Source organism: Mesoplodon densirostris, chromosome 4 (genome assembly GCF_025265405.1).
Source record: "Mesoplodon densirostris isolate mMesDen1 chromosome 4, mMesDen1 primary haplotype, whole genome shotgun sequence".
Taxonomy (NCBI): domain Eukaryota; kingdom Metazoa; phylum Chordata; class Mammalia; order Artiodactyla; family Ziphiidae; genus Mesoplodon; species Mesoplodon densirostris.
In genome coordinates, this window is record NC_082664.1 from 112,811,889 (window position 1) to 112,833,523 (window position 21,635).

Sequence of the window (21,635 nt, forward strand, 5' to 3'; positions counted from 1 at the left end):
TGCCAACTATGCCAAATCACTTTGCGAGGACCCATGGGAATGCCCACCACAGGAAGTGGTGGGCTTCAGTAACCAAGACCCACGTTCAAACCCCACTGCGGAAACTAGGCTAGCTTCCCAGGCACGTGTTGCCAGCATCCAGCCACCAGGTTTGGCGGCCCTGAACCCGGAGGAAACACTCAAATTCTTGACAGTGTTGTCCTACGTGCCCTCCTCCTGCCCACCGGGTAAGTCGAACCTACTGGAAGCCACAGACATCATTCAAACACGGGGTCACTGTATACCAGGGATGGCAGACCGCAAACACGACTGCTTTGATGACACTGACCATACCCCATGCATCCTGGCACTTCTTCACTGACAGAGTGACACTAACGAGAACCTCCCAGAGATCAAAGGCACTCTCCCCGAGGACCACAGACCGATTTCCAATGGAAGAACTCTGCTTCGTGAGGGGACCTGCAAGCTTCAAAGGGCACAGTGGCTGTCCACGGCAGCGCACCTGGCATCAGAACACTGAACGCATCTCTGCTCCGCCAACGGACTGCTCCAGATAAACCACTAGCTATCCAAAACTCCTGCGTGCCACAAGGGCTGGCTGCATCATGCCCTCTCGGAGAAACACTTTCGCTTTGCACATTCCCACACAAGGAAACAAATTGGCCAAAGGGCATGTTCGCATAACCCAAATACCCCCAAGGTGAGCGACACAGACGCTTCAACATGTCTGACTTCTCGGCGTCCCGCAAGACACCCTTTGGGCGACATTCCTCTGGCAACGGGATCACAACTCTACGCAGGTTAAGTACGTAACCACATCCTCATGTACTGCCAAAGCCATCCCCTTCGTGGGCAGCTGATGCCAGCACATCACGAACAGGACGCATTCTTGGGAAGACGTGGCCAGCTCCTGCAACCCAATCATGACAGCCCATCCCACGACATCGCACAGGACATGTCCTCATGATGCCTTGCCATCTTCTGCAGGCCAGCAGCCACCACGCAGGCTTCAATGCAGCACTCGGTCCTAAACCCACTCCACGATGACCCACTTAGTGCCAAAACTCTGTCGGGATCTGCAGTGGAGTAGCCGACCTGGGCAATACCTAGCCCTAATCCATCAGCTCCCTTCCGTTGAAGACCAACCCCAGCCCACACCCACCCACTGCTCCATCCCCATCGGGCACTAAAGAACTTCAACGCGCCAAAACAAATGACAGGGAGGGACACAGGCCTGGCCTGAGGCTCCAGGCTCCAACCAGGGACGCTTCCTCATTTTGGCTTCCAGAAATAGCCCCCGAAAATGCATGCACAAACGTGATCCAGGCCAAAGCACACCTTGCCAAGCTGCAAGCATACTGGGCCTACACCAGCATGCACTCCGACTCTGAAGACCAGCAGGTGAGCCTTCCCCCTCGCATGCCCTCAACGGTCTTTCAGCCGGGACCTAATATGCGTAGATGACCCAGCTTATGGGCAGACACAGTGGACCCCCAGATAGGAGCACCTCGAATTCTGGAAGCCTGGTGTGTGTTTGCATGTAGGTCAGAAGGGGACGCTGGCCCTCACTCCTCACTCTCCCCTACCCCCGAGAGACGAAACGTGCTGGACCTCAGATTCGATGAGGAGACGGTAGAGTGTTCTCACTCATTTTGTTCAGATTTTCCAAGGAATGCATACAAGGGTGTCATCATCGATCGAAGCACAGGCTGGGATGCTGCAGAACACAACCGGGCATGCCGTGGGGGTCTGAAGAGGAGAGATGACCTCGGAGTACTCCAAAACCCTGGGGAATCCACAGCCCTCAGGCCACTCAGAGAGAGCAACAGTCAATCCACTCTTGCAGCCACTGGGACCGTCTGAGGAAAACCTCATATCCAATGGCACATCTTAGGGTGAGTGAAAGCCTACCTTCCTGAGTTAGCCAGAGCCACGCGTAGCAACATGACCCCGCGTCATTTTTCCACTTTTCCTTAGCACCTGCAGTCATCAGCCTACGTGTAAGTCTTCTTGTCTTTGCCGACGCCCAGCCTCGTCCAGCAGCTGCACCTGAGAACTGGACATAAATCAGGCAGCCTTCAGAATTGGACCGGTGTACTCAGAGATCATGATTCATGAGAATTTTTACCTGGGCTTGAGCTCGGACCCTGCCTCCCAAGGACGTCTACCTTTAGAGAGAACTCAATGTTTGTCTGACAGCACGACTGCAGGAAGTAAGGCGTGTACGTTGGCCTGTACGTGAGAGGGTATATTTTTGTTTTCACGCATGTGCGCGTGTGTGACTGTTACTGCACACGAGGACGCGCTTGTGGGCTTCTTTGTGTGCCTCTGAATCCGCATCTTGCTCCCTGTGTGTCCCTGTGGCCCTCTCCTGAGACCTCGAACCATAAAAGCCAGAGTTTATACACAGTGCCCTGGATTGGGACCCCCCCACTGAATGGAGAAAGACCTCTTCAAGCTTCAACAGACTGAATGTGAACTTTGAAACACAGGGGGTTTTGAAATAGGCCACGGACTTCCAATCTTCCAAAGCCAAGCCTTCTGACCAACGCAAAAACACCTGACGAGACCTGCTTTCCGCCCGTGGGTGTAACATATAGATGGACACAGAAATCCTGCAACCTAGTAGAATACGTAATGTGCACTTGGGGTCACTCCCATCATTTTTAGGAGCAAGGAAACCTCCTATGGGCGGGCAGACCTGAGACTGGCTACAGGCAAGATGCAGCCCGGCACCTCTCAAGGGGCTAACGAAATTCGGCCCAACTGCCAATTGTTGCCAACTATGCCAAATCACTTTGCGAGGACCCATGGGAATGCCCACCACAGGAAGTGGTGGGCTTCAGTAACCAAGACCCACGTTCAAACCCCACTGCGGAAACTAGGCTAGCTTCCCAGGCACGTGTTGCCAGCATCCAGCCACCAGGTTTGGCGGCCCTGAACCCGGAGGAAACACTCAAATTCTTGACAGTGTTGTCCTACGTGCCCTCCTCCTGCCCACCGGGTAAGTCGAACCTACTGGAAGCCACAGACATCATTCAAACACGGGGTCACTGTATACCAGGGATGGCAGACCGCAAACACGACTGCTTTGATGACACTGACCATACCCCATGCATCCTGGCACTTCTTCACTGACAGAGTGACACTAACGAGAACCTCCCAGAGATCAAAGGCACTCTCCCCGAGGACCACAGACCGATTTCCAATGGAAGAACTCTGCTTCGTGAGGGGACCTGCAAGCTTCAAAGGGCACAGTGGCTGTCCACGGCAGCGCACCTGGCATCAGAACACTGAACGCATCTCTGCTCCGCCAACGGACTGCTCCAGATAAACCACTAGCTATCCAAAACTCCTGCGTGCCACAAGGGCTGGCCGCATCATGCCCTCTCGGAGAAACACTTTCGCTTTGCACATTCCCACACAAGGAAACAAATTGGCCAAAGGGCATGTTCGCATAACCCAAATACCCCCAAGGTGAGCGGCACAGACGCTTCAACATGTCTGACTTCTCGGCGTCCCGCAAGACACCCTTTGGGCGACATTCCTCTGGCAACGGGATCACAACTCTACGCAGGTTAAGTACGTAACCGCATCCTCATGTACTGCCAAAGCCATCCCCTTCGTGGGCAGCTGATGCCAGCACATCACGAACAGGACGCATTCTTGGGAAGACGTGGCCAGCTCCTGCAACCCAATCATGACAGCCCATCCCACGACATCGCACAGGACATGTCCTCATGATGCCTTGCCATCTTCTGCAGGCCAGCAGCCACCACGCAGGCTTCAATGCAGCACTCGGTCCTAAACCCACTCCACGATGACCCACTTAGTGCCAAAACTCTGTCGGGATCTGCAGTGGAGTAGCCGACCTGGGCAATACCTAGCCCTAATCCATCAGCTCCCTTCCGTTGAAGACCAACCCCAGCCCACACCCACCCACTGCTCCATCCCCATCGGGCACTAAAGAACTTCAACGCGCCAAAACAAATGACAGGGAGGGACACAGGCCTGGCCTGAGGCTCCAGGCTCCAACCAGGGACGCTTCCTCATTTTGGCTTCCAGAAATAGCCCCCGAAAATGCATGCACAAACGTGATCCGGGCCAAAGCACACCTTGCCAAGCTGCAAGCATACTGGGCCTACACCAGCATGCACTCCGACTCTGAAGACCAGCAGGTGAGCCTTCCCCCTCGCATGCCCTCAACGGTCTTTCAGCCGGGACCTAATATGCGTAGATGACCCAGCTTATGGGCAGACACAGTGGACCCCCAGATAGGAGCACCTCGAATTCTGGAAGCCTGGTGTGTGTTTGCATGTAGGTCAGAAGGGGACGCTGGCCCTCACTCCTCACTCTCCCCTACCCCCGAGAGACGAAACGTGCTGGACCTCAGATTCGATGAGGAGACGGTAGAGTGTTCTCACTCATTTTGTTCAGATTTTCCAAGGAATGCATACAAGGGTGTCATCATCGATCGAAGCACAGGCTGGGATGCTGCAGAACACAACCGGGCATGCCGTGGGGGTCTGAAGAGGAGAGATGACCTTGGAGTACTCCAAAACCCTGGGGAATCCACAGCCCTCAGGCCACTCAGAGAGAGCAACAGTCAATCCACTCTTGCAGCCACTGGGACCGTCTGAGGAAAACCTCATATCCAATGGCACATCTTAGGGTGAGTGAAAGCCTACCTTCCTGAGTTAGCCAGAGCCACGCGTAGCAACATGACCCCGCGTCATGTTTCCACTTTTCCTTAGCACCTGCAGTCATCAGCCTACGTGTAAGTCTTCTTGTCTTTGCCGACGGCCAGCCTCGTCCAGCAGCTGCACCTGAGAACTGGACATAAATCAGGCAGCCTTCAGAATTGGACCGGTGTACTCAGAGATCATGATTCATGAGAATTTTTACCTGGGCTTGAGCTCGGACCCTGCCTCCCAAGGACGTCTACCTTTAGAGAGAACTCAATGTTTGTCTGACAGCACGACTGCAGGAAGTAAGGCATGTACGTTGGCCTGTACGTGAGAGGGTATATTTTTGTTTTCACGCATGTGCGCGTGTGTGACTGTTACTGCACACGAGGACGCGCTTGTGGGCTTCTTTGTGTGCCTCTGAATCCGCATCTTGCTCCCTGTGTGTCCCTGTGGCCCTCTCCTGAGACCTCGAACCATAAAAGCCAGAGTTTATACACAGTGCCCTGGATTGGGACCCCCCCACTGAATGGAGAAAGACCTCTTCAAGCTTCAACAGACTGAATGTGAACTTTGAAACACAGGGGGTTTTGAAATAGGCCACGGACTTCCAATCTTCCAAAGCCAAGCCTTCTGACCAACGCAAAAACACCTGATGAGACCTGCTTTCCGCCCGTGGGTGTAACATATAGATGGACACAGAAATCCTGCAACCTAGTAGAATACGTAATGTGCACTTGGGGTCACTCCCATCATTTTTAGGAGCAAGGAAACCTCCTATGGGCGGGCAGACCTGAGACTGGCTACAGGCAAGATGCAGCCCGGCACCTCTCAAGGGGCTAACGAAATTCGGCCCAACTGCCAATTGTTGCCAACTATGCCAAATCACTTTGCGAGGACCCATGGGAATGCCCACCACAGGAAGTGGTGGGCTTCAGTAACCAAGACCCACGTTCAAACCCCACTGCGGAAACTAGGCTAGCTTCCCAGGCACGTGTTGCCAGCATCCAGCCACCAGGTTTGGCGGCCCTGAACCCGGAGGAAACACTCAAATTCTTGACAGTGTTGTCCTACGTGCCCTCCTCCTGCCCACCGGGTAAGTCGAACCTACTGGAAGCCACAGACATCATTCAAACACGGGGTCACTGTATACCAGGGATGGCAGACCGCAAACACGACTGCTTTGATGACACTGACCATACCCCATGCATCCTGGCACTTCTTCACTGACAGAGTGACACTAACGAGAACCTCCCAGAGATCAAAGGCACTCTCCCCGAGGACCACAGACCGATTTCCAATAGAAGAACTGTGCTTCGTGAGGGGACCTGCAAGCTTCAAAGGGCACAGTGGCTGTCCACGGCAGCGCACCTGGCATCAGAACACTGAACGCATCTCTGCTCCGCCAACGGACTGCTCCAGATAAACCACTAGCTATCCAAAACTCCTGCGTGCCACAAGGGCTGGCCGCATCATGCCCTCTCGGAGAAACACTTTCGCTTTGCACATTCCCACACAAGGAAACAAATTGGCCAAAGGGCATGTTCGCATAACACAAATACCCCCAAGGTGAGCGGCACAGACGCTTCAACATGTCTGACTTCTCGGCGTCCCGCAAGACACCCTTTGGGCGACATTCCTCTGGCAACGGGATCACAACTCTACGCAGGTTAAGTACGTAACCGCATCCTCATGTACTGCCAAAGCCATCCCCTTCGTGGGCAGCTGATGCCAGCACATCACGAACAGGACGCATTCTTGGGAAGACGTGGCCAGCTCCTGCAACCCAATCATGACAGCCCATCCCACGACATCGCACAGGACATGTCCTCATGATGCCTTGCCATCTTCTGCAGGCCAGCAGCCACCACGCAGGCTTCAATGCAGCACTCGGTCCTAAACCCACTCCACGATGACCCACTTAGTGCCAAAACTCTGTCGGGATCTGCAGTGGAGTAGCCGACCTGGGCAATACCTAGCCCTAATCCATCAGCTCCCTTCCGTTGAAGACCAACCCCAGCCCACACCCACCCACTGCTCCATCCCCATCGGGCACTAAAGAACTTCAACGCGCCAAAACAAATGACAGGGAGGGACACAGGCCTGGCCTGAGGCTCCAGGCTCCAACCAGGGACGCTTCCTCATTTTGGCTTCCAGAAATAGCCCCCGAAAATGCATGCACAAACGTGATCCGGGCCAAAGCACACCTTGCCAAGCTGCAAGCATACTGGGCCTACACCAGCATGCACTCCGACTCTGAAGACCAGCAGGTGAGCCTTCCCCCTCGCATGCCCTCAACGGTCTTTCAGCCGGGACCTAATATGCGTAGATGACCCAGCTTATGGGCAGACACAGTGGACCCCCAGATAGGAGCACCTCGAATTCTGGAAGCCTGGTGTGTGTTTGCATGTAGGTCAGAAGGGGACGCTGGCCCTCACTCCTCACTCTCCCCTACCCCCGAGAGACGAAACGTGCTGGACCTCAGATTTGATGAGGAGACGGTAGAGTGTTCTCACTCATTTTGTTCAGATTTTCCAAGGAATGCATACAAGGGTGTCATCATCGATCGAAGCACAGGCTGGGATGCTGCAGAACACAACCGGGCATGCCGTGGGGGTCTGAAGAGGAGAGATGACCTCGGAGTACTCCAAAACCCTGGGGAATCCACAGCCCTCAGGCCACTCAGAGAGAGCAACAGTCAATCCACTCTTGCAGCCACTGGGACCGTCTGAGGAAAACCTCATATCCAATGGCACATCTTAGGGTGAGTGAAAGCCTACCTTCCTGAGTTAGCCAGAGCCACGCGTAGCAACATGACCCCGCGTCATTTTTCCACTTTTCCTTAGCACCTGCAGTCATCAGCCTACGTGTAAGTCTTCTTGTCTTTGCCGACGCCCAGCCTCGTCCAGCAGCTGCACCTGAGAACTGGACATAAATCAGGCAGCCTTCAGAATTGGACCGGTGTACTCAGAGATCATGATTCATGAGAATTTTTACCTGGGCTTGAGCTCGGACCCTGCCTCCCAAGGACGTCTACCTTTAGAGAGAACTCAATGTTTGTCTGACAGCACGACTGCAGGAAGTAAGGCGTGTACGTTGGCCTGTACGTGAGAGGGTATATTTTTGTTTTCACGCATGTGCGCGTGTGTGACTGTTACTGCACACGAGGACGCGCTTGTGGGCTTCTTTGTGTGCCTCTGAATCCGCATCTTGCTCCCTGTGTGTCCCTCTGGCCCTCTCCTGAGACCTCGAACCATAAAAGCCAGAGTTTATACACAGTGCCCTGGATTGGGACCCCCCCACTGAATGGAGAAAGACCTCTTCAAGCTTCAACAGACTGAATGTGAACTTTGAAACACAGGGGGTTTTGAAATAGGACACAGACTTCCAATCTTCCAAAGCCAAGCCTTCTGACCAATGCAAAAACACCTGACGAGACCTGCTTTCCACCCGTGGGTGTAACATATAGATGGACACAGAAATCCTGCAACCTAGTAGAATATGTAATGTGCACTTGGGGTCACTCCCATCATTTTTAGGAGCAAGGAAACCTCCTATGGGCGGGCAGACCTGAGACTGGCTACAGGCAAGATGCAGCCCGGCACCTCTCAAGGGGCTAACGAAATTCGGCCCAACTGCCAATTGTTGCCAACTATGCCAAATCACTTTGCGAGGACCCATGGGAATGCCCACCACAGGAAGTGGTGGGCTTCAGTAACCAAGACCCACGTTCAAACCCCACTGCGGAAACTAGGCTAGCTTCCCAGGCACGTGTTGCCAGCATCCAGCCACCAGGTTTGGCGGCCCTGAAACCGGAGGAAACACTCAAATTCTTGACAGTGTTGTCCTACGTGCCCTCCTCCTGCCCACCGGGTAAGTCGAACCTACTGGAAGCCACAGACATCATTCAAACACGGGGTCACTGTATACCAGGGATGGCAGACCGCAAACACGACTGCTTTGATGACACTGACCATACCCCATGCATCCTGGCACTTCTTCACTGACAGAGTGACACTAACGAGAACCTCCCAGAGATCAAAGGCACTCTCCCCGAGGACCACAGACCGATTTCCAATAGAAGAACTCTGCTTCGTGAGGGGACCTGCAAGCTTCAAAGGGCACAGTGGCTGTCCACGGCAGCGCACCTGGCATCAGAACACTGAACGCATCTCTGCTCCGCCAACGGACTGCTCCAGATAAACCACTAGCTATCCAAAACTCCTGCGTGCCACAAGGGCTGGCCGCATCATGCCCTCTCGGAGAAACACTTTCGCTTTGCACATTCCCACACAAGGAAACAAATTGGCCAAAGGGCATGTTCGCATAACCCAAATACCCCCAAGGTGAGCGGCACAGACGCTTCAACATGTCTGACTTCTCGGCGTCCCGCAAGACACCCTTTGGGCGACATTCCTCCGGCAACGGGATCACAACTCTACGCAGGTTAAGTACGTAACCGCATCCTCACGTACTGCCAAAGCCATCCCCTTCGTGGGCAGCTGATGCCAGCACATCACGAACAGGACGCATTCTTGGGAAGACGTGGCCAGCTCCTGCAACCCAATCATGACAGCCCATCCCACGACATCGCACAGGACATGTCCTCATGATGCCTTGCCATCTTCTGCACGCCAGCAGCCACCACGCAGGCTTCAATGCAGCACTCGGTCCTAAACCCACTCCACGATGACCCACTTAGTGCCAAAACTCTGTCGGGATCTGCAGTGGAGTAGCCGACCTGGGCAATACCTAGCCCTAATCCATCAGCTCCCTTCCGTTGAAGACCAACCCCAGCCCACACCCACCCACTGCTCCATCCCCACCGGGCACTAAAGAACTTCAATGCGCCAAAACAAATGACAGGGAGGGACACAGGCCTGGCCTGAGGCTCCAGGCTCCAACCAGGGACGCTTCCTCATTTTGGCTTCCAGAAATAGCCCCCGAAGCTGCATGCACAAACGAGATCCTGGCCAAAGCACACCTTTCCAAGCTGCAAGCATACTGGGCCTACACCAGCATGCACTGCGACTCTGAAGACCAGCAGGTGAGCCTTCCCCCTCGCATGCCCTCAACGGTCTTTCAGCCGGGACCTAATATGCGTAGATGACCCAGCTTATGGGCAGACACAGTGGACCCCCAGATAGGAGCACCTCGAATTCTGGAACCCTGGTGTGTGTTTGCATGCAGGTCAGAAGTGGACGCTAGCCCTCACTCCTCACTCTCCCCTACCCCCGAGAGACGAAACGTGCTGGACCTCAGATTCGATGAGGAGACGGTAGAGTGTTCTCACTCATTTTGTTCAGATTTTCCAAGGAATGCATACAAGGGTGTCATCATCGATCCAAGCACAGGCTGGGATGCTTCAGAGCACACCCGGGCATGCCGTGGGGGTCTGAAGAGGAGAGATGACCTCGGAGTACTCCAAAACCCTGGGGGATCCACAGCCCTCAGGCCACTCAGAAAGAGCAACAGTCAATCCACTCTTGCAGCCACTGGGACCGTCTGAGGAAAACCTCATATCCAAAGGCACATCTTAGGGTGGGTGAAAGCCTACCTTCCTGAGTTAGCCAGAGCCACGCGTAGCATCATGCCCCCGCGTCATGTTTCCACTTTTCTGTAGCACCTGCAGTCATCAGCCAACACGTAGTTCTTCTTGTCTTTGCCGACGGCCAGCCTCGTCCAGCACCTGCACCTGATAACTGGACATAAATCAGGCAGGCTTCAGAATTGGACCGGTGTACTCAGAGATCATGATTCATGAGAATTTTTACCTGGGCTTGAGCTCGGACCCTGCCTCCCAAGGACGTCTACCTTTAGAGAGAACTCAATGTTTGTCTGACAGCACGACTGCAGGAAGTAAGGCGTGTACGTTGGCCTGTACGTGAGAGGGTATATTTTTGTTTTCACGCATGTGCGCGTGTGTGACTGTTACTGCACACGAGGACGCGCTTGTGGGCTTCTTTGTGTGCCTCTGAATCCGCATCTTGCTCCCTGTGTGTCCCTCTGGCCCTCTCCTGAGACCTCGAACCATAAAACCAGAGTTTATACACAGTGCCCTGGATTGGGACCCCCCCACTGAATGGAGAAAGACCTCTTCAAGCTTCAACAGACAGAATGTGAACTTTGAAACCCAGGGGGTTTTGAAATAGGCCACGGACTTCCAATCTTCCACAGCCAAGCCTTCTGACCAACGCAAAAACACCTGACGAGACCTGCTTTCCGACCGTGGGTGTACATATAGATGGACCCAGTAATCCTGCAACCTAGTAGAATATGTAATGTGCACTTGGAGCCACTCCCATCATTTTTAGGAGCAAGGAAACCTCCTATGGGCGGGCCGACCTGTGACTGGCTACAGGCAAGATGCAGCCCGGCACCTCTCAAGGGGCTAACGAAATTCGGCCCAACTGCCAATTGTTGCCAACTATGCCAAATCACTTTGCGAGGACCCATGTGAATGCCCACCACAGGAAGTGGTGGGCTTCAGTAACCAAGACCCACGTTCAAACCCCACTGCGGAAACTAGGATAGCTTCCCAGGCACGTGTTGCCAGCATCCAGCCACCAGGTTTGGCGGCCCTGAACCCGGAGGAAACACTCAAATTCTTGACAGTGTTGTCCTACGTGCCCTCCTCCTGCCCACCGGGTAAGTCGAACCTACTGGAAGCCACAGACATCATTCAAACACGGGGTCACTCTATACCAGGGATGGCAGACCGCAAACACGACTGCTTTGATGACACTGACCATACCCCATGCATCCTGGCACTTCTTCACTGACAGAGTGACACTACTGAAATCCTCCCAGAGATCAAAGGCACTCTCCCCGAGGACCACAAACCGATTTCCAATAGAAGAACTCTGCTTCCTGAGGGGACCTGCAAGCTTCAAAGGGCACAGTGGCTTTCCACGGCAGCGCACCTGGCATCAGAACACTGAACGCATCTCTGCTCCACCAACGGACTGCTCCAGATAAACCACTAGCTATCCAAAACTCCTGCATGCCACAAGGGCTGGCCGCATGATGCCCTCTCGGAGAAACACTTTCGCTTTGCACATTCCCACACAAGGAAACAAACTGGCCAAAGGGCATGTTCGCATAACCCAAATACCCCCAAGGTGAGCGGCACAGACGCTTCAACATGTCTGACTTCTCGGCGTCCCGCAAGACACACTTTGGGCGACATTCCTCCGGCAAAGGGATCACAACTCTACGCAGGTTAAGTACGTAACCGCATCCTCATGTACTGCCAAAGCCATCCTCTTTGTGGGCAGCTGATGCCAGCACATCACAAACAGGACGCATACTTGGGAAGACGTGGCCAGCTCCTGCAACCCAATCATGACAGCCCATCCCACGACATCGCACAGGACATGTCCTCATGATGCCTTGCCATCTTCTGCAGGCCAGCAGCCACCATGCAGGCTTCAATGCAGCACTCGGTCCTAACCCCACTCCACGATGACCCACTTAGTGCCAAAACTCTGTCGGGATCTGCAGTGGAGTAGCCGACCTGGGCAATACCTAACCCTAATCCATCAGCTCCCTTCCGTTGAAGACCAATCCCAGCCCACACCCACCCACTGCTCCATCCCCACCGGGCACTAAAGAACTTCAACGCGCCAAAACAAATGACAGGGAGGGACACAGGCCTGGCCTGAGGCTCCAGACTCCAACCAGGGACGCTTCCTCATTTTGGCTTCCAGAAATAGCCCCCGAAAATGCATGCACAAACGTGATCCGGGCCAAAGCACACCTTTCCAAGCTGCAAGCATACTGGGCCTACACCAGCATGCACTGCGACTCTGAAGACCAGCAGGTGAGCCTTCCCCCTCGCATGCCCTCAACGGTCTTTCAGCCGGGACCTAATATGCGTAGATGACCCAGCTTATGGGCAGACACAGTGGACCCCCAGAAAGGAGCACCTCGAATTCTGGAAGCCTGGTGTGTGTTTGCATGTAGGTCAGAAGGGGACGCTGGCCCTCACTCCTCACTCTCCCCTACCACCGAGAGACAAAACGTGCTGGACCTCAGATTCGATGAGGAGACGGTAGAGTGTTCTCACTCATTTTGTTCAGATTTTCCAAGGAATGCATAGAAGGGTGTCATCATCGATCGAAGCACAGGCTGGGATGCTGCAGAACACAACCGGGCATGCCGTGGGGGTCTGAAGAGGAGAGATGACCTCGGAGTACTCCAAAACCCTGGGGAATCCACAGCCCTCAGGCCACTCAGAGAGAGCAACAGTCAATCCACTCTTGCAGCCACTGGGACCGTCTGAGGAAAACCTCATATCCAATGGCACATCTTAGGGTGAGTGAAAGCCTACCTTCCTGAGTTAGCCAGAGCCACGCGTAGCAACATGACCCCGCGTCATTTTTCCACTTTTCCTTAGCACCTGCAGTCGTCAGCCTACGTGTAAGTCTTCTTGTCTTTGCCGACGCCCAGCCTCGTCCAGCAGCTGCACCTGAGAACTGGACATAAATCAGGCAGCCTTCAGAATTGGACCGGTGTACTCAGAGATCATGATTCATGAGAATTTTTACCTGGGCTTGAGCTCGGACCCTGCCTCCCAAGGACGTCTACCTTTAGAGAGAACTCAATGTTTGTCTGACAGCACGACTGCAGGAAGTAAGGCGTGTACGTTGGCCTGTACGTGAGAGGGTATATTTTTGTTTTCACGCATGTGCGCGTGTGTGACTGTTACTGCACACGAGGACGCGCTTGTGGGCTTCTTTGTGTGCCTCTGAATCCGCATCTTGCTCCCTGTGTGTCCCTGTGGCCCTCTCCTGAGACCTCGAACCATAAAAGCCAGAGTTTATACACAGTGCCCTGGATTGGGACCCCCCCACTGAATGGAGAAAGACCTCTTCAAGCTTCAACAGACTGAATGTGAACTTTGAAACACAGGGGGTTTTGAAATAGGCCACGGACTTCCAATCTTCCAAAGCCAAGCCTTCTGACCAACGCAAAAACACCTGATGAGACCTGCTTTCCGCCCGTGGGTGTAACATATAGATGGACACAGAAATCCTGCAACCTAGTAGAATACGTAATGTGCACTTGGGGTCACTCCCATCATTTTTAGGAGCAAGGAAACCTCCTATGGGCGGGCGGACCTGAGACTGGCTACAGGCAAGATGCAGCCCGGCACCTCACAAGGGGCTAACGAAATTCGGCCCAACTGCCAATTGTTGCCAACTATGCCAAATCACTTTGCGAGGACCCATGGGAATGCCCACCACAGGAAGTGGTGGGCTTCAGTAACCAAGACCCACGTTCAAACCCCACTGCGGAAACTAGGCTAGCTTCCCAGGCACGTGTTGCCAGCATCCAGCCACCAGGTTTGGCGGCCCTGAACCCGGAGGAAACACTCAAATTCTTGACAGTGTTGTCCTACGTGCCCTCCTCCTGCCCACCGGGTAAGTCGAACCTACTGGAAGCCACAGACATCATTCAAACACGGGGTCACTGTATACCAGGGATGGCAGACCGCAAACACGACTGCTTTGATGACACTGACCATACCCCATGCATCCTGGCACTTCTTCACTGACAGAGTGACACTAACGAGAACCTCCCAGAGATCAAAGGAACTCTCCCCGAGGACCACAGACCGAATTCCAATGGAAGAACTCTGCTTCGTGAGGGGACCTGCAAGCTTCAAAGGGCACAGTGGCTGTCCACGGCAGCGCACCTGGCATCAGAACACTGAACGCATCTCTGCTCCGCCAACGGACTGCTCCAGATAAACCACTAGCTATCCAAAACTCCTGCGTGCCACAAGGGCTGGCCGCATCATGCCCTCTCGGAGAAACACTTTCGCTTTGCACATTCCCACACAAGGAAACAAATTGGCCAAAGGGCATGTTCGCATAACCCAAATACCCCCAAGGTGAGCGGCACAGACGTTTCAACATGTCTGACTTCTCGGCGTCCCGCAAGACACCCTTTGGGCGACATTCCTCTGGCAACGGGATAACAACTCTAGGCAGGTTAAGTACGTAACCACATCCTCATGTACTGCCAAAGCCATCCCCTTCGTGGGCAGCTGATGCCAGCACATCACGAACAGGACGCATTCTTGGGAAGACGTGGCCAGCTCCTGCAACCCAATCATGACAGCCCATCCCACGACATCGCACAGGACATGTCCTCATGATGCCTTGCCATCTTCTGCAGGCCAGCAGCCACCACGCAGGCTTCAATGCAGCACTCGGTCCTAAACCCACTCCACGATGACCCACTTAGTGCCAAAACTCTGTCGGGATCTGCAGTGGAGTAGCCGACCTGGGCAATACCTAGCCCTAATCCATCAGCTCCCTTCCGTTGTAGACCAACCCCAGACCACACCCACCCACTGCTCCATCCCCACCGGGCACTAAAGAACTTCAACGCGCCAAAACAAATGACAGGGAGGGACACAGGCCTGGCCTGAGGCTCCAGACTCCAACCAGGGACGCTTCCTCATTTTGGCTTCCAGAAATAGCCCCCGAAAATGCATGCACAAACGTGATCCGGGCCAAAGCACACCTTGCCAAGCTGCAAGCATACTGGGCCTACACCAGCATGCACTGCGACTCTGAAGACCAGCAGGTGAGCCTTCCCCCTCGCATGCCCTCAACGGTCTTTCAGCCGGGACCTAATATGCGTAGATGACCCAGCTTATGGGCAGACACAGTGGACCCCCAGATAGGAGCACCTCGAATTCTGGAAGCCTGGTGTGTGTTTGCATGTAGGTCAGAAGGGGACGCTGGCCCTCACTCCTCACTCTCCCCTACCACCGAGAGACAAAACGTGCTGGACCTCAGATTCGATGAGGAGACGGTAGAGTGTTCTCACTCATTTTGTTCAGATTTTCCAAGGAATGCATAGAAGGGTGTCATCATCGATCGAAGCACAGGCTGGGATGCTGCAGAACACAACCGGGCATGCCGTGGGGGTCTGAAGAGGAGAGATGACCTCGGAGTACTCCAAAACCCTGGGGAATCCACAGCCCTCAGGCCACTCAGAGAGAGCAACAGTCAATCCACTCTTGCAGCCACTGGGACCGTCTGAGGAAAACCTCATATCCAATGGCACATCTTAGGGTGAGTGAAAGCCTACCTTCCTGAGTTAGCCAGAGCCACGCGTAGCAACATGACCCCGCGTCATTTTTCCACTTTTCCTTAGCACCTGCAGTCATCAGCCTACGTGTAAGTCTTCTTGTCTTTGCCGACGCCCAGCCTCGTCCAGCAGCTGCACCTGAGAACTGGACATAAATCAGGCAGCCTTCAGAATTGGACCGGTGTACTCAGAGATCATGATTCATGAGAATTTTTACCTGGGCTTGAGCTCGGACCCTGCCTCCCAAGGACGTCTACCTTTAGAGAGAACTCAATGTTTGTCTGACAGCACGACTGCAGGAAGTAAGGCGTGTACGTTGGCCTGTACGTGAGAGGGTATATTTTTGTTTTCACGCATGTGCGCGTGTGTGACTGTTACTGCACACGAGGACGCGCTTGTGGGCTTCTTTTTGTGCCTCTGAATCCGCATCTTGCTCCCTGTGTGTCCCTGTGGCCCTCTCCTGAGACCTCGAACCATAAAAGCCAGAGTTTATACACAGTGCCCTGGATTGGGACCCCCCCACTGAATGGAGAAAGACCTCTTCAAGCTTCAACAGACTGAATGTGAACTTTGAAACACAGGGGGTTTTGAAATAGGCCACGGACTTCCAATCTTCCAAAGCCAAGCCTTCTGACCAACGCAAAAACACCTGATGAGACCTGCTTTCCGCCCGTGGGTGTAACATATAGATGGACACAGAAATCCTGCAACCTAGTAGAATACGTAATGTGCACTTGGGGTCACTCCCATCATTTTTAGGAGCAAGGAAACCTCCTATGGGCGGGCGGACCTGAGACTGGCTACAGGCAAGATGCAGCCCGGCACCTCACAAGGGGCTAACGAAATTCGGCCCAACTGCCAATTGTTGCCAACTATGCCAAATCACTTTGCGAGGACCCATGGGAATGCCCACCACAGGAAGTGGTGGGCTTCAGTAACCAAGACCCACGTTCAAACCCCACTGCGGAAACTAGGCTAGCTTCCCAGGCACGTGTTGCCAGCATCCAGCCACCAGGTTTGGCGGCCCTGAACCCGGAGGAAACACTCAAATTCTTGACAGTGTTGTCCTACGTGCCCTCCTCCTGCCCACCGGGTAAGTCGAACCTACTGGAAGCCACAGACATCATTCAAACACGGGGTCACTGTATACCAGGGATGGCAGACCGCAAACACGACTGCTTTGATGACACTGACCATACCCCATGCATCCTGGCACTTCTTCACTGACAGAGTGACACTAACGAGAACCTCCCAGAGATCAAAGGAACTCTCCCCGAGGACCACAGACCGAATTCCAATGGAAGAACTCTGCTTCGTGAGGGGACCTGCAAGCTTCAAAGGGCACAGTGGCTGTCCACGGCAGCGCACCTGGCATCAGAACACTGAACGCATCTCTGCTCCGCCAACGGACTGCTCCAGATAAACCACTAGCTATCCAAAACTCCTGCGTGCCACAAGGGCTGGCCGCATCATGCCCTCTCGGAGAAACACTTTCGCTTTGCACATTCCCACACAAGGAAACAAATTGGCCAAAGGGCATGTTCGCATAACCCAAATACCCCCAAGGTGAGCGGCACAGACGCTTCAACATGTCTGACTTCTCGGCGTCCCGCAAGACACCCTTTGGGCGACATTCCTCCGGCAACGGGATCACAACTCTACGCAGGTTAAGTACGTAACCGCATCCTCACGTACTGCCAAAGCCATCCCCTTCGTGGGCAGCTGATGCCAGCACATCACGAACAGGACGCATTCTTGGGAAGACGTGGCCAGCTCCTGCAACCCAATCATGACAGCCCATCCCACGACATCGCACAGGACATGTCCTCATGATGCCTTGCCATCTTCTGCAGGCCAGCAGCCACCACGCAGGCTTCAATGCAGCACTCGGTCCTAAACCCACTCCACGATGACCCACTTAGTGCCAAAACTCTGTCGGGATCTGCAGTGGAGTAGCCGACCTGGGCAATACCTAGCCCTAATCCATCAGCTCCCTTCCGTTGAAGACCAACCCCAGCCCACACCCACCCACTGCTCCATCCCCACCGGGCACTAAAGAACTTCAATGCGCCAAAACAAATGACAGGGAGGGACACAGGCCTGGCCTGAGGCTCCAGGCTCCAACCAGGGACGCTTCCTCATTTTGGCTTCCAGAAATAGCCCCCGAAGCTGCATGCACAAACGAGATCCTGGCCAAAGCACACCTTTCCAAGCTGCAAGCATACTGGGCCTACACCAGCATGCACTGCGACTCTGAAGACCAGCAGGTGAGCCTTCCCCCTCGCATGCCCTCAACGGTCTTTCAGCCGGGACCTAATATGCGTAGATGACCCAGCTTATGGGCAGACACAGTGGACCCCCAGATAGGAGCACCTCGAATTCTGGAAGCCTGGTGTGTGTTTGCATGTAGGTCAGAAGGGGACGCTGGCCCTCACTCCTCACTCTCCCCTACCACCGAGAGACAAAACGTGCTGGACCTCAGATTCGATGAGGAGACGGTAGAGTGTTCTCACTCATTTTGTTCAGATTTTCCAAGGAATGCATAGAAGGGTGTCATCATCGATCGAAGCACAGGCTGGGATGCTGCAGAACACAACCGGGCATGCCGTGGGGGTCTGAAGAGGAGAGATGACCTCGGAGTACTCCAAAACCCTGGGGGATCCACAGCCCTCAGGCCACTCAGAAAGAGCAACAGTCAATCCACTCTTGCAGCCACTGGGACCGTCTGAGGAAAACCTCATATCCAAAGGCACATCTTAGGGTGGGTGAAAGCCTACCTTCCTGAGTTAGCCAGAGCCACGCGTAGCATCATGCCCCCGCGTCATGTTTCCACTTTTCTGTAGCACCTGCAGTCATCAGCCAACGCGTAGTTCTTCTTGTCTTTGCCGACGGCCAGCCTCGTCCAGCACCTGCACCTGATAACTGGACATAAATCAGGCAGGCTTCAGAATTGGACCGGTGTACTCAGAGATCATGATTCATGAGAATTTTTACCTGGGCTTGAGCTCGGACCCTGCCTCCCAAGGACGTCTACCTTTAGAGAGAACTCAATGTTTGTCTGACAGCACGACTGCAGGAAGTAAGGCGTGTACGTTGGCCTGTACGTGAGAGGGTATATTTTTGTTTTCACGCATGTGCGCGTGTGTGACTGTTACTGCACACGAGGACGCGCTTGTGGGCTTCTTTGTGTGCCTCTGAATCCGCATCTTGCTCCCTGTGTGTCCCTCTGGCCCTCTCCTGAGACCTCGAACCATAAAACCAGAGTTTATACACAGTGCCCTGGATTGGGACCCCCCCACTGAATGGAGAAAGACCTCTTCAAGCTTCAACAGACAGAATGTGAACTTTGAAACCCAGGGGGTTTTGAAATAGGCCACGGACTTCCAATCTTCCACAGCCAAGCCTTCTGACCAACGCAAAAACACCTGACGAGACCTGCTTTCCGACCGTGGGTGTACATATAGATGGACCCAGTAATCCTGCAACCTAGTAGAATATGTAATGTGCACTTGGAGCCACTCCCATCATTTTTAGGAGCAAGGAAACCTCCTATGGGCGGGCCGACCTGTGACTGGCTACAGGCAAGATGCAGCCCGGCACCTCTCAAGGGGCTAACGAAATTCGGCCCAACTGCCAATTGTTGCCAACTATGCCAAATCACTTTGCGAGGACCCATGGGAATGCCCACCACAGGAAGTGGTGGGCTTCAGTAACCAAGACCCACGTTCAAACCCCACTGCGGAAACTAGGCTAGCTTCCCAGGCACGTGTTGCCAGCATCCAGCCACCAGGTTTGGCGGCCCTGAACCCGGAGGAAACACTCAAATTCTTGACAGTGTTGTCCTACGTGCCCTCCTCCTGCCCACCGGGTAAGTCGAACCTACTGGAAGCCACAGACATCATTCAAACACGGGGTCACTCTATACCAGGGATGGCAGACCGCAAACACGACTGCTTTGATGACACTGACCATACCCCATGCATCCTGGCACTTCTTCACTGACAGAGTGACACTACTGAAATCCTCCCAGAGATCAAAGGCACTCTCCCCGAGGACCACAAACCGATTTCCAATAGAAGAACTCTGCTTCCTGAGGGGACCTGCAAGCTTCAAAGGGCACAGTGGCTTTCCACGGCAGCGCACCTGGCATCAGAACACTGAACGCATCTCTGCTCCACCAACGGACTGCTCCAGATAAACCACTAGCTATCCAAAACTCCTGCGTGCCACAAGGGCTGGCCGCATGATGCCCTCTCGGAGAAACACTTTCGCTTTGCACATTCCCACACAAGGAAACAAACTGGCCAAAGGGCATGTTCGCATAACCCAAATACCCCCAAGGTGAGCGGCACAGACGCTTCAACATGTCTGACTTCTCGGCGTCCCGCAAGACACACTTTGGGCGACATTCCTCCGGCAAAGGGATCACAACTCTACGCAGGTTAAGTACGTAACCGCATCCTCATGTACTGCCAAAGCCATCCTCTTTGTGGGCAGCTGATGCCAGCACATCACAAACAGGACGCATACTTGGGAAGACGTGGCCAGCTCCTGCAACCCAATCATGACAGCCCATCCCACGACATCACACAGGACATGTCCTCATGATGCCTTGCCATCTTCTGCAGGCCAGCAGCCACCATGCAGGCTTCAATGCAGCACTCGGTCCTAACCCCACTCCACGATGACCCACTTAGTGCCAAAACTCTGTCGGGATCTGCAGTGGAGTAGCCGACCTGGGCAATACCTAACCCTAATCCATCAGCTCCCTTCCGTTGAAGACCAATCCCAGCCCACACCCACCCACTGCTCCATGCCCACCGGGCACTAAAGAACTTCAATGCGCCAAAACAAATGACAGGGAGGGACACAGGCCTGGCCTGAGGCTCCAGGCTCCAACCAGGGACGCTTCCTCATTTTGGCTTCCAGAAATAGCCCCCGAAGCTGCATGCACAAACGTGATCCTGGCCAAAGCACACCTTTCCAAGCTGCAAGCTTACTGGGCCTCCACCAGCATGCACTCCGACTCTGAAGACCAGCAGGAGAGCCTTCCCCCTCGCATGCCCTCAACGGTCTTTCAGCAGGGACCTAATATGCGTAGATGACCCAGCTTATGGGCAGACACAGTGGATCCCCAGATAGGAGCACCTCGAATTCTGGATCCCTGGTGTGTGTTTGCATGCAGGTCAGAAGCGGACGCTAGCCCTCACTCCTCACTCTCCCCTACCCCCGAGAGACGAAACGTGCTGGACCTCAGATTCGATGAGGAGACGGTAGAGTGTTCTCACTCATTTTGTTCAGATTTTCCAAGGAATGCATTCAAGGGTATCATCATCGATCCAAGCACAGGCTGGGACGCTGCAGAATACAACCGGGCATGCCGTGGGGGTCTGAAGAGGAGAGATGACCTCGGAGTACTCCAAAACCCTGGGGAACCCACAGCCCACAGGCCACTCAGAAAGAGCAACAGTCAATCCAATCTTGCAGCCACTGGGACCGTCTGAGGAAAACCTCATATCCAATGGCATATCTTAGGGTGGGTGAAAGCCTACCTTCCTTATTTAGCCAGAGCCACGCGTAGCAACATGCCCCTGCGTCATTTTTCCAGTTTTCCTTAGCACCTGCAGTCATCAGCCAACGCGTAGGTCTTCTTGTCTTTGCCGACGGCCAGCCTCGTCCAGCACCTGCACCTGAGAACTGGACATAAATCAGGCAGGCTTCAGAATTGGACCGGTGTACTCAGAGATCATGATTCATGAGAATTTTTACCTGGGCTTGAGCTCGGACCCTGCCTCCCAAGGACGTCTAACTTTAGAGAGAACTCAATGTTTGTCTGACAGC

General features: G+C 54.0%; 8 non-coding genes across 8 annotated transcripts; all 8 read right to left on the reverse strand.

The window, feature by feature from the left end:
• Positions 1 to 1,607: 1,607 nt before the first annotated feature.
• Positions 1,608 to 1,700, reverse strand: LOC132489530 (small nucleolar RNA SNORD116). Its single transcript, XR_009531938.1, has one exon. It is a non-coding gene; the product is annotated as a small nucleolar RNA SNORD116 (small nucleolar RNA).
• Positions 1,701 to 4,384: 2,684 nt separating this feature from the next.
• Positions 4,385 to 4,477, reverse strand: LOC132489531 (small nucleolar RNA SNORD116). Its single transcript, XR_009531939.1, has one exon. It is a non-coding gene; the product is annotated as a small nucleolar RNA SNORD116 (small nucleolar RNA).
• Positions 4,478 to 7,161: 2,684 nt separating this feature from the next.
• LOC132489549 (small nucleolar RNA SNORD116) lies at positions 7,162 to 7,254 on the reverse strand. The gene has a single exon (XR_009531955.1). It is a non-coding gene; the product is annotated as a small nucleolar RNA SNORD116 (small nucleolar RNA).
• A 2,684-nt stretch (positions 7,255 to 9,938) lies between these two features.
• LOC132489893 (small nucleolar RNA SNORD116) lies at positions 9,939 to 10,031 on the reverse strand. Its single transcript, XR_009532260.1, has one exon. It is a non-coding gene; the product is annotated as a small nucleolar RNA SNORD116 (small nucleolar RNA).
• Positions 10,032 to 12,713: 2,682 nt separating this feature from the next.
• LOC132489545 (small nucleolar RNA SNORD116) lies at positions 12,714 to 12,806 on the reverse strand. Its single transcript, XR_009531951.1, has one exon. It is a non-coding gene; the product is annotated as a small nucleolar RNA SNORD116 (small nucleolar RNA).
• A 2,684-nt stretch (positions 12,807 to 15,490) lies between these two features.
• Positions 15,491 to 15,583, reverse strand: LOC132489546 (small nucleolar RNA SNORD116). The gene has a single exon (XR_009531952.1). It is a non-coding gene; the product is annotated as a small nucleolar RNA SNORD116 (small nucleolar RNA).
• A 2,684-nt stretch (positions 15,584 to 18,267) lies between these two features.
• LOC132489547 (small nucleolar RNA SNORD116) lies at positions 18,268 to 18,360 on the reverse strand. The gene has a single exon (XR_009531953.1). It is a non-coding gene; the product is annotated as a small nucleolar RNA SNORD116 (small nucleolar RNA).
• Positions 18,361 to 21,042: 2,682 nt separating this feature from the next.
• LOC132490076 (small nucleolar RNA SNORD116) lies at positions 21,043 to 21,135 on the reverse strand. Its single transcript, XR_009532439.1, has one exon. It is a non-coding gene; the product is annotated as a small nucleolar RNA SNORD116 (small nucleolar RNA).
• Between the last annotated feature and the right edge of the window lie 500 nt (positions 21,136 to 21,635).